This window comes from Mauremys mutica, chromosome 10 (assembly GCF_020497125.1).
Source record: "Mauremys mutica isolate MM-2020 ecotype Southern chromosome 10, ASM2049712v1, whole genome shotgun sequence".
In the NCBI taxonomy this organism is placed as follows: domain Eukaryota; kingdom Metazoa; phylum Chordata; order Testudines; family Geoemydidae; genus Mauremys; species Mauremys mutica.
In genome coordinates this window covers 39,721,706-39,737,640 of record NC_059081.1, presented here as the reverse complement: position 1 = coordinate 39,737,640, position 15,935 = coordinate 39,721,706, and the positions used below count along the sequence as shown (strand labels likewise).

The 15,935-nt window shown below is 41.4% G+C and overlaps 1 protein-coding gene across 1 annotated transcript in view; it reads right to left on the bottom strand.

Moving 5' to 3' along the window:
• The window catches only part of RAPGEF4 (Rap guanine nucleotide exchange factor 4), a 231,270-nt gene that overhangs the window by 164,533 nt on the left and 50,802 nt on the right, over positions 1–15,935 (bottom strand). The window lies entirely within an intron of this gene.

Genomic DNA, 15,935 nt, shown 5'->3' with positions numbered 1-15,935 from the left:
AATAAAAACATCACTATGATATGGGATCCATTTTTCAAAGAGTTGTAATCAATCCTTCACAATTGAAATTCATCACTAGAACCCTGCAAACAGTATGGGACAAATTCTGCCTTGGACACATGAGTAGCAACCATTGGGCTAAAGCCACCACTGATGTAAGCAAACATAATTCCATTTGTCCTGTTGACTTTAACTAGAAGCTGTTCATATGTATCTGAGAGCAGAATTTGACCTTTAAAAAGTTCAGGGTTGGCATAAAAGCCCCATGCTAAGTAATGATGTTGGCTGGGCCTCCACTCCTCAATTCAGACCTAGCTCTAGTCGTTACAAAAGGTCCATGGAAATTGGCCTAATCCCCACAGTAAAACTGCAATTTTCCAAGTAAACCACAGGTTAAGTTAGTCCATCAAAAACTTTCCAAAATAAACTCAGGAAGTGTGACCTCTTTCACTTCTTATGGGGAGCGGAGAGGGGAGCAGGGGGAGGGAGGGAGAAAGCTTTTCTGTACATGCAGAAAACTGTAGCAGATTTCCTAGACTAAAGCAAGGGAATTCTCTGACTTCCACAGTAAAAATGAAATCCCAAGAAGTGAGATAATATAAAAATTAGAACATCATGTAACCAGCTATTTACACCATCTTAGAATCTGGCTTATATAGATATTGATCTTTCTTAAAAGGCTCCATTGACCTCTAAACATGTGTTTCCCTTTGTAGTGAGTCGGTGTGGCTCCCCTCCTGCCATGAGGAGGGAGCTCCCGTACAGACACCCAAGTGGGCGGAGTCACCCCCACCAGTCCCCGCCCCCCAGAAGTCAAGGGGCGGGACAGGAAGTAGAAAAGCCGGCCGCCAGACATCAGTTGGAGCCCAGCCACTGCCGGGAGCAGACGCGCCGGCGGGAGCTCCTGACTGGGAACCCGCCGGGGCCCGCCGCAGCTGTTCTGACTGGCCGGAGCTCCCCCACGCCCGGTACGACGAGGAACCACCGGAGCCTCCCCGTGACCGGTACCCAGAGGAGCCGCTGGAACTCCCCTGCGCCCGGTACAATGAGGAGCCACCAGAGCCTCTCCGGCCCTGCTGTTACCCGGAGGAGCTGCCTGGGCGTGCCTGGCCGGACTTCCCGGCGGAGCTACCCGACCTGCCCCCAAGCCCTGGTCCCGAGGAGCCTATGCAGCTCGACTGGCCTGGACCCAGTGCAACTGAAGAGGTAGGCCCTGAGGGGGAAATGGAAAGTAGCGCGGGGGTAGCCGACCCCTGTCAGGCTGCAGGCACTGAAGTGCCGATGTCAGTGTGTTGCGGTCAGGACCCCACTGACCGGCAGCGGTGATAACCGCTGCCAGGGCCCCGGGCTGGGACACAGTGGAGTGGGTGGGCCTGTGTCCCCCCTGCCACCCCACTCACGAGTGGCAGTCTCCCCCTCACACCCGCGCTCAGACACAGCAGTCTGGACGCACCTATTGTTTGCTCAGCCCCTGCTTCCTAGGGCCTGAGCCCATTGAACTATTGTACTGCTCGGCCCCTGCTTCAGAGGGCCTGAGCTTGTTATACCGTTTTCTGCTACACTGCCCATGGTGACAGCAGACGTGTAAGGAGTCGGTGTGGCTCCCCTCCTGCCCCAGGAGGGTCGAGCCCCGGCGCAACCGACTACACCCTTGCATAAAAGAACCAGTCATAACTAACTTTATGGGCCAAACTGAGTCCCAGTGTAACAGACAGACTTTATGCCAAGTATGAATTTGGCCCTTAAAATGTTAATGGAACTTTATGCATGCCATGAACACTGAAAGAAAGATATAAATCTTTATCCACACAGAGAGAATCTTTATGCAGGATATTTTTTTTACTCTGAAACAAGATAGAAATATAGCACACAGGTTGGATGCAGAGAACAACAGCCAACACGTATACAGCAACAGTGTATGTAGTACTTTATGGATATATGCAATCACTGCTCCAGAGAAAGTTTACAATGTAAGGGTCTAACCTTGAGTGACACTGAGCACTTGTCACTCCAATTGACTTCAAATGGGCACAGACTGGGTAACAGGAGCACTTTCTTTGGGGAGCAGTTTCTGCTGGGTTACTATCCCGCACGCAATAAACTAGTCAGCACAGCTCCTAGTGTTACAAGTAGCAGATCACTTTCCCCTTGGAACCATATGGGCTCTTGTCTGCTCCTGCGCAGCACATCTATGCACGACATCATACTCAAGAGAGATTAATTGACAATCCTGCCCAACGACACTGCCCAATTAATGGACACCAGCAACATAGTAGATGGAGCACTGGCCTGGGCTTCACGGGCCTGCAGAGCAATCCTGAGAAAGTCACTTCTCCTCTCTGTGCCTCATTTTCCCCAGGTGTAGAAATAGGGATAATGATATTGACCTCCTTTGTAAAGTGCTTAGAGATCTACTGATTAAAGGTGCTATATAAAAAGTAAGTGATGATATAATATAGGGCATCTGAGTCCAACAAGTACTATCATGTAAGATTATGATTGCTCTGCTAGATTCCTGAGATATTTCCAGGACGTCCTGCAGGTCTCAACTGTACAGAAATTAGATATGATTTGAGAGCACAAAGTTGTTAATAATTCAGTTAAAATACAAATACTTACAACCTGACTGGTACCATCTGTCGCTTCCTGAAGTCTCACTATATTATTCATCAGAAAGGCACAGAGGCAGGAAACCCTTCATTTTGTTGAGGAAAAACACAAGAAGTCCGTGCCTCAGTGTAAGATATTTATTTATTAAAATGGGTATCATTCTTCATGGGGCAACTCCCAGTACAAAATGAATATAATCACATCTGACAGAAATTTCCTCCTAAGAGTTTCAATGTGACTTTCTACCATCATCTCACAATATATAATATTTTAAACAACCATATCTCAGGCACTAACTACTCTGAAAAAATAACACCCGCTGATATACCTCTGAAATATATTTTAGAATTGGGTCACATTTATGTAAAGAAATTGGAGCTGTTATTCATTCACATTGCCAACATTTACTGGTAAACTTTAATATTATTTATAGAATAGAATTTGGTTTTCTATCATAGGTTTTATGCCATACTTGATATGGCTCAAAGCACTCGGCACAGCTCACAGTAATACAGCAACTCAAAGGTAAATGCTCCAGCCATTCTATGCTCTAGGATAGTGTAAGATGTGATTCTACTTGAAAAGGCACTATGTAAAATGATGTCTTCTAAATAATCAAACCTGCTACTTCTGTGTATTCAGTGTCATATCTGCTTACTTAAGTGACTAAAAACTTTTACTACTTTGTGCTCCCATAGGCAACGCAGCTGAAAGAGTGCAAGGGTTTGTCTAACGGGTGGGGGAGTGTGAATCCTGGGACAATGAAGGGACTTTTTCAGCCCTCATGACTGTACTGCTGTGCACCCATTTACTGGCTCCAAAGGGCATTTCCAGCAGCCAGGGATTGCCAGAGAGCTCAGGGCATGCTCCTGCACCACTGAAGTCAATGGGAATTTTGGCTTTGACTTCAGGGGGGATAAGAGCTGCAAGGGTGGTGTAGAGTTTTGAAACATTAAAAATGACAAAAACAAAGTTAAAAATCAAATTCATACATTTGGGGAGGAAAAGTGAACCAATACAATGGTTATGTCCAGGAAATGGAGGCAGAAAGGAAACAGGCTTTTGAGTGTGTGTAGATAGATAGATAAGATAGATAAAATAGATAGAGATTATAACATTACCTCCAGAGATAATTAAACAAAAGAGCATACATCAGCCAAAAAAAAATTTCCCCAAAATTAAATTTAAGAAAAATACAATTTGTTTGTAGTGCCATAGGAGGATTTAGTTGGCCAGGACCCAATTCAGATAAAAGTCAGACTGCACAGCCCAAAACATGCCTCTGAATATGTACACATATGGATGTGTACAACATAAAAAAAAAAAGATTGGTCTGGGGGCAACAGCAGTAAGATAGCCAAAGGCTGAGGGTTTATTTTTACTTGAGGACAATGTTCATTTTGGTTTATTATTTCTCAGTGCTCTAAGAGAGTGAGTCTACAGTGCTGGAATCACTTGGCAGATGGGTGGCATCTTCTGATACTGGTGCTCTACATTTTGCTGGTGGAATGAAGAGCTGGAGCTGTTTTTCATCCTGCAGATTCCAACTGCTGGCTCCAGTCTTTGCAAAGCTACATGTCAGATGTCCAATGAGGATTATTTCCTTTCATGCTTATGGTATTGCCTTGTATCAGTTGGTGAGAGCAAGCATAAGCTATATCAGTTAACACACACACACACACACAGAGTTATATTTAACATTCATATTGTATTAATCACACACGTGTGCACACACAATTACACACATGGTTACATGGGATAACAAAGGAATATATATTTTTTGAAGACTGTACACCAGGCTAATCCCAGATCCAATACATCATATAGAACAGTGGTTTTCAACCAAGGGTACGTCTACCCTGAGGGTACGCCAAGGTCTTCAACTCATCTAGATATTTGCCTAGTTTTACAACAGGCTACATAAAAAGCACTAGTAAAGTCAGTACAAATTAAAATGTCTTACAGACAATAACTTGCTTATACTGCTCTATATACTATAACTGAAGTACAATATTTATATTTCATTTGATTTTATAATTATATGGCAAAAATGAGACAATAAGCAATTTTTCAGTAATAGTGTGCTGTGTCTGATTTTGTAAGCAAGTGATTTTTAAGTGAGGTGAAACTTGGGGTGCACAAGACAAATCAGACTCCTGATATAGAAGGTGGACTTTGCCTACTTCTCACCAAAATATTATTAGCGGAATGCTGTAGTGAGGATTCATCATGTTGATTTTATTTTTTTAAACATATTAAAATATTCCAATATGAAAGATTAACTCATCAAAATTAGATTATACAACTCAATAGTAATAATTATAGTTATGTAATGTTATGTTACATAACAGTATATCTAATATAAACTCTAGATCAACTAGTATATTATTTAGGTATCTATTTTAAACTGCATGTAGAAAAGGCATAATTAGGTTGACTGATGTGTTTGATAAAGAAATATCAATATCTTTTCAATATCAATATTGATATCATATCAATTTCAATGATAAAACAACACATGATATTACAGCTGGTCATTTCTGCCCATTTTTGTTACTCAAACAATATATTAATACAGTTTTGGGAAATAACTGAATGAGTCTCAGCTATATTTGGAAAGTTGAGTGATTAATACTCCAAGATGATGTTTTTGATAGCCAGTCAAAGAGATATTTTCAAAGCTCAACCAGGAGGTGGAATGCAAAATTAAAGATAGATTACTCAGGAGAAGATTGGAGGCTGATACATAAGCAGTCTGAATTTATATCAATAAATACTAAACGTAGGATGGCAATTTTAAACTCCGATTATATAACTGCCTTCAAACAAATGACTATGACATATAACTCGTTTATCCCATTGCGTGTCTCCCCTGCATTTCTTGCTGTGCCTCTATCTCCCATCAACCCTGGAAACTACAAGTCTCAGAATCACCTTCTTGTTTGGGCTGAAACAGGAACAGAGTAGTGCCAGCATGCCTTGTTACACAAGGATTCTTGAACCTTTTTCTGAAGCATTTGGTACAGGGCAGAGTTGGAGACATAATACTGGAATATGGCTCGCTGGATGGATCCTGTGTAAGTGTTAGATTAGTCTGGTGCATATGGAATTTGTATAATTTGTAAATCTTTAATTTGACTTACCTGAGCATATCTATTGCTTTTAATTTATATCTATCTATCTATATATATGCCTATACCTGTCTGATTTACATGGAGCCCCTGAACAACTGGCCCTCAAATCTACTTGACAGCCCAACCCTCTCATTTCTTGTCACCTAGGTAAAGATGTGGAAACAGCAAGGAAGTGGCAAAAGATGCAGAGAACATAAACCTGGTGTCAATAGATTATGAGATGGCCAAACTGCAGGTCCTAAAAGGAAACAAGAAGTGGTAATCTGGGATGAAATCCTGGCCCAACTGAAGTCAACAGAGTAACTCCGATGGACTTCAATAAAGTCAGGATTTCACCCATGGTAGTAGGAGAAACCAGCCTCAAGGAAAGGCCAAAGGGTCTCCTGCTTATACCCTAGAAGGGGAGAAGTTCTATTTTAAAACTTGGAATATATTCAATTAAAAGCATTTCCTTTCCCCAGAACTGTTATACCCTACACAGGCCAAGAACTTAAAAAAAAAATTAGACCATTCCTTATACTACACACCTAGATTAGATTTAAATAGTTGGATTTGTTTAGATGAAGGCTACTCAAGCCTCTGGGAAGGGGAAACCAACAATAAGTAGGTTTTATAAGGCATGTCTTATGTGTTATTCACAAACATTTATAAAAATATTTATAAAAAACTAAGCTACACATCAGAAAAGTGAACAGGGTACAATCTGATGCACTATCACTGCTTTTCTGTTTGCTTGCTTGCTCATTAATCTGCAAAAAGATCTTCCACTGTTTATTATCAAGGACCTGTATATTAAATTTTTTAAACTGACAGCATCTGAAACTGATGGATTAAAAATGTAAATGTTAAAACATATATTGATGCAATAAATGATATTATGTGTCTTGTCCATTATAAGCATAAGCACCAAGCACACAGACATAGTATGCTCTTTAAAGCAATGCCTTTAAGAGAGACACTGAAATACCCAGCACTGTAGAGTTACATAAAACAGCAATATATCTCATTATTAAAAGGAAACCTCTAATTAAGCAATGAATTTATTTTACTTCAAAACCTGAAGGAATTGAACTGTCTCTGGGGTGGATAACAGAGTAATCTTTTGTGCAAAATGAAAAAGAAAGATTCATTTGTAAAGAAACCAAAAACTGAGATGGCAACATTGACTGAGAGATTAGGACGGGTCAATGCCCAAAATAACCTCATCCCCATAACCATGAGCTTGAGCAGAAGACTGGATAAACTGTGTCAAATCAAAAGATCCAGAAGTATAAGCACAGCTTTCGCAGTTGATTACTTTGGTATCCGTTCTAAGGCGATGAAAGTCCTCACCAACTACAAATCCAGTCAGAACCAAAGCTCCAGTCAATTTAACACAAATTCTGGACAAGATTAATTAAATTGTAATGCAGCAATTTTCTTGTGTGCACATGGTGCTGCACTGTTTGTCACTGAAGCAAACATTTAACAAGAAAAGTGAACATTTGGCAAGAAAGACAGTGAGACTGTTTTGCAAATCTTCCATTCATTACTTTCTATTAAGTGAAGTCCAGAACTATGCTTCTCAAAATGGGAGTTGTTTTTTGGAATATGTTAAATGAAGGAATAACATACAATGATAGAGATACCATTTTAAAAAGATAAGATGGCTGCTCAGGATCAAAAGTGCTTTTAGCATTAATTAAAAATAAAACAAGTTCATTGGGTAAAATGTAACTTTAGCCATATAAATTCCAGGAGAAACAGCAGCCTCAAAACATCTGCAGAGACCACCCTTTTAATTGCTTAAGGAGATTCCCAAGACTCTGTCACCTTAAACCAAGGATAACTAAAGTGAAATGGAAACGCTGTTTTGAAATGGGAGTAGCTCAAAGTGCCTAAGTAACTATTAGTGTGCAGCAGCAGGGCCCACACAGAGAGTGCATGGCAGACTAGAGTGGGGTAAATTTACACCCCAGTTTGCCACAAACTAAAATGTTTGTGTAGACAAGCGGATTTCATGCCACTTGGCCCCTTCAGTCTTTCGCATAAATTGCATCTGCATGGCAATACTGCATATTTTACATAAGGACACAGCGCATCAATTGAAACAGAGTAGATCACCATTGATTATGATCTTACTGAACATAATCCCACTACATTATTTGTAAGCATTTACAAAATCAGTTCAGCATGCTCCCCAGCACCATCAGTTCCAACAGAAAAATTCCTCTGGATGACTGCCATGGAAATTCTGAACAGTTGGTGATTTCTCTTCTAAGACAATTACCAGTAAAGTCCTCACAGAAGACAGATTTGTCATAAAGAGTGTTACATAATATACAGCAGTTTTGTTACAAGAAGTGATGAATACATCCAAATGAAAACTACCCAGGAAGGCAGAATATAATTTGCCCACTCTTTCAAATGTGCCATGTGATCTTTCATAACCACAGTGGTCAATGCTTCAGCTTTATATCTTTATAGATCTGAAAGAGCACTATAAGGCACCTCTGGTTTGCTACAGTCTCAAAGAGACAATATTGAGATACTCCAAAGCACTTCTGGATAGCACCTTCGGTTTTCCCTGGAGGTCTCCCACTCAAGAACTGACCAGACCTGACCTGACCTTAGTTAATGAAATCTAATGAGATGACAGATCGATGACTGGAAATAAAAATTCATCCGTTAACATTTAATTCAAGTCATAAATAGAGGTAAAAAGTATTAAACAACCTTTCAGGTGAAACAGCCATATATATATATATATATATATATATATACACACACACACACACACACACACACACACACACACACATATTATATGTGATAGGACTCCATGTAGTTCTCTGATTGCAAACAAAACTACGCCTGATATCTGTTATGTACTGTCTCCTCAGACAAAGAAAACATCCCAACCTCAAATGGATGCCTATTTTTTTCCTGCCATTATCAAGGATTTTATCAAAGAAAGGTTCCATCTTATGTCTGCTCCCTTACTAAAAGTCTCTTAACTTATCTCAAAAGCAGTTGAGGAGGGCTTGGGAACAAATACTTCTAGAGAGACTTTTGCTTAAGCAAAGCCCCCCACTGAGGTACACTCTTATGACCCATTATGGCCTGCCTCAGAGCCACAAAACCAGGGCAAGTATTCAGCATTCCACCTTCCACCAGCACAGCTCCATTATTGCTGTGTTCTTACACAATTTCAGCTTCTTCTGGTGTACTCTTCAATTCACCTACTCGGCTAGAATTTCATTCCATATTGATTTACATCTGCACTACCAGACAGAGAATCACTTATTAAAGTTAAGAATTTTTCTTTGAAAATAAACATTTAAAACTAAAAGAACAAACTGTAAAAGCATATTGCAAAACAATCAAATCCAGAGTAATAGCAACACTTTGGGCCAGTTCTGCTCTCAGTCATACCGGTGTAAATCCAGTATTATTTCACCATCTTCATGGGAGTAACTCTGAATTTATACCAGTGTAATCGAGAGCAAAATCTGACACTAATTTGAGTGTAATAAATATTTTGGAAGCTCTCCTTGTTCATGCTGGTAAAACACGTAAGAGGAGTACTATGCAAGATACGAAGGTGAGATGTTGGCTGCGTAAGAAGCTTTTCCCCCACTTTCTGCCAAATCTGTGTTTACTGTCATATTAGTAATTAGCATATGCTCTGACTTTTTTAATGTGCTACTCCAGCAACAATCTTCTGTCTGCCAGTCACACTACATTTCTCAGCATCTCTCACATTAGGTCTGTTCCTTTGCACAAGCATCTGATGGTCAAGTGTGTATTTCCGAACTACACAAGATTTTACAAACTTGTACTTCTCCATATTTTTATTTTCCTGTAATGTGTGTTGTCTACCTTATTACATGGACTGTTTCTTCTTCAGTCTGATGCAACAAGTATTTGACAGGTTGCCCGATGCTATGCTCAGACAGCAATCTACTATAACTTGATCTTCTTTCCATTTCTTAAATAAACCCATATAAGAGAAATGAACTATCCAAGTCGAGTTTCAGCAGCCAATGAAGAGGATGCCATTAAGTGGTTACATGTAGCTGAGTATTCCATGCACACATTTCTTATACTTATGTGGGTCTCAACACTTCACTATTTTAAATCACCCGATCATCCCATCAAGCTAAATATTCTTCACTTTATTAATTATATTGTTTTATATCTGTACTGTACTTGCCTAGTGGTAATTAATAAATTATAGTAATGATTTATGCAACTGATTACTGAGCAATAAACTGTCAAAATAGTATACCATAAATCAACCAAATAATTTAGGTGTCTGGACTTGAATCTGATTTTTCTCTTGCATTTTTATTTCAATATTTTATTTCCTGTATCTAGTTTACTCTCCCTCTCAAATTAACTGTGAAACATATCAGCTATGCAATACTCAATGGTGAAAAGGTGAATTAGAAAGTGCTGACACTGACTCAAGATTCCCAGTATTCCTTACACAAGAAACAGTATTCTGAGAAAGGTTCTACTACAGAGAAAACATAAGTTTCTTCTGTACCAATATTTAATATATGTTCTCCACTTATCAAGAGGAAAGGGAAATCCTACCTCTCAGAAATAGCCTACTGTATTTAATTCCAAAACACTTAAACACAATTTAATAATGACACAGTACTGTTTAGATAAATAACTCATTTGCTGTGTTTAAGAAGAATGATCAAATGGAAAATATAAATGAATGAAAATCTTTACACATCTAGCCTGTTGTTAAGATCCACACAGAAGTCCCACTGACATAAAATTGGTGCCTACATCCTAAGATGAAGACTGCATTAGAAAGGTCAGACAGACATCATGTACATGTGCACTGAGGGCAAAGTAATTGCCACTAACCTAACCAACCCTTTCAAAAAGTTCACATCTAATACTATGGAACATTCAAGTCACTACACAGTTCAATATTTGTATTTTTTAAAAACAAATTTCCACTGCATCTCCTTGTAAATTCCTGTGTTTTCACAGAGGATCCATTTTTGACCAGCTCATTAAATGGTAACATTAGCACTTCCCAAGAGAAAGCATTTTTTTCAGAAGTTCTGATTTCAATGCAGTAAGACACACTGAGGGCAGCTAGAATACCATCGGAAGGACAACAGCAGGACACAAGTTACACTATTATTTATCAGGCTGTAATGTGTATAATGCTGCTGAATGCGAATAAAAAGAATAAAAGTATTCATTCTGACCTTGTAGAGGCCAGCTCTCTCTTTCTCTCTCCAACGTTACTGCACACCAAGTAAAGATCAGTTCTTCATTTAATCATGATCAAATATCTCTCAGAGAATGTATATTATTCCAAAGAGGAGGAAACTAGCTGTTTGTGCATTATCCAAGAAGCTTGAGCAATTCACAGTAGTAGGAAAGACTTCTAAAAATAAGTCACCTCCCAGCAGATGCACTTCCTTCCTGTCGTAGTTTGAGTCAGTTCGTAACTGCATGAAAGCACAAAGCTTGTGGACAGAGTAGTGAGGGAACTCCTATAACAGATAACTACATTTATTTGTATGGTGTCTTTCCTTGTCTGTCTAAAAGAATCAGAAAATTGGAGGCAGAGTGAACCACAGACCCAACAGGATATGCGTGACCAGAGCTCCTGGTGTGTAGTTTCTGCTTTTATGTTTATTTTTGGATACGGTTTTCTTAGTTCTTTGCACTATTCAGTACAGAGCTACTTCCTAGCCCTAACTTGATAATGCCGAAGGGGAAAAGTAAGTTCTTTTCGGGATAGGGAATGTCTCTTAGTATACGTTCACAAAACACCATGTAAGTCTAGTGCTAATAGAGCGACTAGTAAGTTCTCACATGAAGAATATTTTTTGACTGTGTTAACACTCCTTGAAGAGGAAGACCAGAGATAAGCCAGTGCACAAAAGCAGGACACTGGAGATTCTGGACTCTTCCTAGAGCTTCTTTGTCAAGCAATAATGTTCAGCCCACTGTAAGAACTTAGCAAGAGATTTCATCTTCTCCAATGTGCTGCAGCAGCTGTTGGTGTAAAACTAGATGTCTCTGAGGATGAGCACACTCTGAGGCTGAGCAGATGTTCATGAACAGGGTGCTGCTTAAACAGATGTAGTCATTAGAGAAAAGACTAGACCATTTTCACTGGTAATTGCTCTTATCAGGACGATATCATCTGTTTTGACTGTCTTATTCCCTGAGTATTAAAAATGGAGGTCATAGAAGATCCTGTCTGTATTTAAAGGGCAGAAAGAATATCCTATTTTTTTCAAATATTCTTTCCCAAGAAACACAAGCTGCCTTCCCTCCTACACATATCTGGTAGAACTACTGTATTTCCATATATACACAGTCTACAAAATTCAGGGAGGAAAAAAAGACTCCCCCCAAAAATCTGTACAGAAGTAAATCTATTACTTTTCAGGTAGAGGGTCAAGTATTCTCAATGAAGTCCTACATTAATTAAAATAAGAGTCACAGGTTCTGTATTAAGCCAAATACACATTAACTATGTGTGACAAGGCAGCCTCGCCCCGCACTAGCCCCAGCAGCATCAAACCAGTAGCTCTGATGGCGGAAGTCCTGCCCTAGCTGTACTGGGCATGCTCCAAGTGCTCTGAGAGTATAAAAGGAGGGAACTCAGCTCAGTCTGGGCCGGCGGCTGCAGGGGAAGGACCTAACCAGGAAGTGCCTGTGGAGGCCCAGCCACCACCCTGGAAGTTGCCAGGAACTGAAGCTTCTCCAGGCCGGCAGGAAGCCCTACTACAGGAGGAGCCCGAGGAGACGATGGACCCAGAGACCCACGGAGAACCTAGGGACTCGTGGGAGACCTCAACTCTCAAGCCGGTACGAAGCAACCCGGGGGGGTGACGGACTGGTACCTTGCCCCCGGTAAGCCTCAGCTTGTTTCAGTAGGACCCCCCACTGAGCCAGTGGCAAGGTCCTATGTTGCTGTTAGGGCCGCAGGCCGGGGCCCAGCAGAGTGGGAGAGACTCTGGCCGCTAGGCCGTGCTGCCCTGCAACCAGCGGCGATTCTATAGACTCTGGCCGCTAGGCCGCGCTGCCCTGCAACCAGGGGCGATTCTATAGACTCTGGCCGCTAGGCCGCGCTGCCCTGCAACCAGGGGCGAGATTCTATAGACTCCGGCCGCTAAGCCACGCTGCCCTGCTACCAGGGGCGCAAACCCTCACACTTTGTTATCAGGTTGTGTGTGTCCTGGGATATGAAGCAATATAGAAGATCAATAATATTGTTTCTTACAGTGGTGTAACTTTATACAGGCATAGAACCAATTTACAATTTGATTTAAACAAATATACAGAGAAAATTGTACAAAAATAGTACTGATTCAAAACTGGCACCACAGTGTGACTTTATAAAGATAGCCTTACTTTAAAATTCTTTCTGAATTTGTTAAAGAAACTAAACAGCTTCTCCCATCCCACCCCTGCAGTTCAGCTCTAGTTATCTAGAGGGCTGAAAATGGTATGCAGTGGATTTTAATATTAATTTCTGAAGATATTTGCTGTAATGTTGCTGACATTGTTGTCCTCTTGTCTTTCCCAGGACACCACTGAAAACTAATCTGTGGCCCATTCTTAGTTATGTAGAGCATTTTAATAAATGTAAATATAGAAGTAATGGAACGGCATGGTCTTTGTTCACTGTGTCAGAACAAGTTTGCCAAAATCTGCTTTGGCTAAACAAAGGTGACCTGATCTTAGAACAATCCCTGAACACCACAATTCCCACAACTCATCAAAAAGTTACTGTAAAAAGAAAGATGTGCACTTACGGTACAATGAAAGTATAATATTACTATTTTCAGAGATTTTCATAAAGTCACATATTATGAAAATATATTTTCTTTGTAAAGAATTTCTATTTTTTAGCTGCCACATATGTTGTGGCTTTGGAATTAATGTACTGCATAGAGACAAAAGCAGCCTTGCAAAAACCAAATACCCCTTTCAAGTCCTGCTAATACATCGTAAACTACCAACTAGTGCTAACATCTTCAGCATTCTTGTTGAATAGGATGTTCAGGAATATTGCCCACAAGAGAGACTTCAAAGATTCAGAAAGAATTTGATTGTAAAGTGCACAGAAAGCACAGTCAACCTACAGTCTACGAGTGACACCTGCAGCATGTACAATATTCTTTGTGTAAAATTTTAACAGGTCAGAAATACACTGAAAAGTGACAGCTAAATGCTCCCAAGACAGCTCTCTTGATGGCAGCTACCATTTTTGTATTGGGTTGTTATAATTTAAACATGATAAAAGTTGCTCTGTAAAAATAAACAACATTGTATCAACCATTTAAGTAAGAGTAGTCAAAGGAAAAACATTTTAAAAGTACTTTGTAATTCTCGTTTGAACATCTTTACGGTGTTTCTGACAGAGGAAAATATTTTTAAAAGCATGCAACGTTCAGAATCGAAAAAAGCAAACCATATGCTAACTTTTTTTTGGTTTTTTTTTCCATTTATCAAAGATGAGATCCAATTACTTTCTTTTTAGAAAGGAAATCCCTTGGATGTCGCAGATGACACCTCTTGTCCTACATCTAGGGAAAGGTGAACTAAAAGCATTTTAACTGACAAAACCTGAGCCCAGGTTTGTTCTCTTCCATCACTAACATCCAAGACTCCATCTGCATTACAAGTTTTGCCATCTGTAAACCAAGTTACAAGACAGTCAAGGCCTGCCATAGTTAAGCATGGCACTTAAACACTGTAAAATCTGAAGTGAGATGGAGCCTAGAGCATTGCAGGAACAGCATTCTTCACATATTTGCTCGAGTGTTTTCCTACAGCTCTGTTTGAGCTAAAGACATTGGACCAAATTCTGCTGTAAGTCACAGAAGCACAGCCAGTGAAGCAAGGTCTGCCACTATCCGTGTGTTCAGTGGCAGACATGTTTCAACAGTACCTTGGCACTCTGATGCCCTGCCCATGCTACAGTACAGAGGTGGGCAAACTACAGCCCGCGGGACCCTCCTGCCCAGCCCCTGAGTGCCTGCCCTGGGAGGCTACTCCCCAGCTCCCTCCCCTGCTGTTCCCCCTCCCCCGTAGCCTCAGCTCGCCTCGCCTCTGGTGCAATGCTCTGAGAGGCGGGGCTGTGAGCTCCTGGGGAAGCGCAGCTGCAGAGCCAGGGCCTGACCCGGTGCTCTGTGCTGCGCGGTGGTGTGGCTGGCTCCAGCCGGGTGGCACAGCTGCCTGTCCTGGTGCTCTGGGTGGCACGGCTGTAGCGCTGCCAGCCGCCGGTGCTCCAGGCAGCGTGGTGAGGGGGTAGGGAGCGGGGGGGGGGTTGGATAAGGGAAGGGGTGTTCGGGGTGGTGGTCGGGGCGGGGGTGTGGATAGGGGGCAGGGAACAGGGAGGTTGAATGGGGCAGAGGTCCTGCGGGGGCAGTCTGGAAGGGGAGAAGTTGGATGGGGAGATGGGGAGCAGTCAGGGGCAGGAGTTCCGAGGGCTGTCAGAGGTCAGGGAACAGGGTGGGTTGGATGGGACAGAAGTCCCAGAGGACTGTCAGGGGCCGAGAAGCAGGAGGGGTTGGATAGGGGGCGGGGCGATAGGGGTTGGATAGGGCGAGTTCAATCCTTGAGGGGGCCACTTAGGGATCTGGGGCAAAAATTGGTCCTGCTAGTGAAGGCAGGGGGCTGGACTCTATGACCTTGCAAGGTCCCTTCCAGTTCTAGGAGATTGGTATATCTCCAATTATTATTACCTAAGAAAGTGCCACCACTCCCAAGAGTACACGAGTTGCAAGTACCCTCTCATTAAAGTGCCTACTGGAAAACATTGCCCCTGGTAGCAAGGCCACGCCTGACTGTTTGGGGAGGCACAGACTCTCCTAACTGGCCCTCCATACATTTTCAGAAACCCAATGTGGCCCTCAGGCCAAAAAGTTTGCCCGCCCCTGCTATACTATAAAAAACATGCTTGGAACAACTAAGTTTACAGTTGACTGACACTAGTGACGTTTCTCTAACCAATGTTGCCAGGAAAATTTTCTGAACACTTTATTATAAAAATATTACCAGAATGCTTCTTAGAGCATAGGACTGTTTGGTTAATACAGGTCAGAGAGAGCAGAAAAAACCCAAACCTTGCCCACATTGGCCAAGGAAACTAAGCTAGAATGCTACAAGCAGTAATCATTGTTTAAACATAATTATTACTGGCAGAACCTC